The 1,585-nt window shown below is 43.0% G+C and overlaps 1 non-coding gene across 1 annotated transcript; it reads right to left on the minus strand.

Annotated features, from left to right (window-relative positions):
* Nucleotides 1-344: 344 nt before the first annotated feature.
* Nucleotides 345-451, minus strand: LOC141676212 (small nucleolar RNA R71). Its single transcript, XR_012556813.1, has one exon. It is a non-coding gene; the product is annotated as a small nucleolar RNA R71 (small nucleolar RNA).
* Between the last annotated feature and the right edge of the window lie 1,134 nt (nucleotides 452-1,585).

Below are 1,585 nucleotides of genomic sequence, written 5' to 3' on the forward strand. Positions count from 1 at the left end.
AGTCTAAGATCAATGATATTCAGTCGAGCATCATCAGACTAGCCATCTCGGCTAACACTTTTGAGATCAAATCAAGCACGATTCAGATGATACAGAACTCAGTTCAGTTTGGGAGTTCTCCTACTGAAGACCCCAACATGCATATCAGGGAGTTCATCGAGATCTGCGACACTTTCAAGTTCAATGGTGTGACTGAAGATGCTATTAAGCTGCGACTATTCCCATTCTCTCTGAGGGATAAAGCTAAGTGCTGGTTACATTCTCTACCACCAGGGTCTATCACTAAATGGGAAGATCTTGCTCAATAGTTTCTCACTAAATTCTTCCCTATGGCGAAGACTGCTGCAATCAGGAATGCTCTTACTTAGTTTGCTCAGCAAACTGGAGAATCTCTGTGTGAGGCTTGGAATCGATATCAGGAGATGCTAAGGAAGTGCCCACAACATGGCATGCCTGATTGGATGATTATAAATTGTTTCCATAATGGATTGGGTGTTACTTCTAGACCCATGCTCGATGCAGCATCAGGAGGAGCTTGTGGGCTAAAAGCTACAATGAAGCTTATGAATTAATTAAACTGATAACTGCTAATGAATACCAGAATCCTTCCCAGAGACTGACTCAGGGAGAAGTAGCAGGAATTCTGGAGTTGGATGCAGCAACAGCTATAGCTGACCAACCTAAGGCTTTGACGATGAAGATGGACTCTTTGGCTAATTACGGAGTTAATCAAATTGCTAGTGTCTGTGAGCTTTGTGCTGGTGCCCATGAGACTGATTAGTGTGCTAATTCTAGTGAATTAACTCAGTTCATGAGCAATTTTCAGCGATCACAACAACCTGTGTCAACCACTTATCATCCCAACAACCGCAATCATCCTAATTTCAGTTGGAGCAATGCTCAGAATGCGGTTCAACAGCCTTATCAGCAGTACCCAGCTAAGCAATACAACCCCCCTGGTTTTCAGCAATCGCAATATGCATCAAGATAGCAATTTCGGCTGCAATAAGCTAATGAAAAATCTGAATTAGAGGAGTTGAAGCTTATGTGCAAGAGTCAAGATGTTTATATCAAGACCTTGGAAAATCAAATCGGACAAATTGCCAATGCCTTGCTAAATCGTCAACCTGGTACATTACCTAGTGACACTGAAGTTCCAGGAAGGAAGGAAGCTAAGGAGCAGGTAAAGGCAATCACTTTGAGGTCTGGAAAGGTTGTGAATCCCGAACAAATTCAAGTTTCGACTAAAGAAGCTGGGGTTGAGAAAGAAGTAGAGCAGCAGGAAGCAGAAGTGGAACCAAGGAAGACTATTGTTGAGCACACTCCTCTTGAGGGTAATATAGGGGAGAAACTGATCTATCCTCCACCGCCTTTTCCTAAGCGGCTGCAGAAGAAAAAGCTGGATAAGTAATTTGAGAAGTTTCTGGAGGTGTTTAAGATACTTCGTATCAACATACCTTTCGCTGAGGCTCTTGAGCAGATGCCTAGTTATGCAAAGTTTATGAAAGGTATTCTCTCTCGGAAAGTGAAGCTAGATGATTTAGAGACTGTCGCTCTCACGGAGGAATGCAGTGCTGTGCTGCAA

Source organism: Apium graveolens, chromosome 7 (genome assembly GCF_009905375.1).
Source record: "Apium graveolens cultivar Ventura chromosome 7, ASM990537v1, whole genome shotgun sequence".
Classification (NCBI taxonomy): domain Eukaryota; kingdom Viridiplantae; phylum Streptophyta; class Magnoliopsida; order Apiales; family Apiaceae; genus Apium; species Apium graveolens.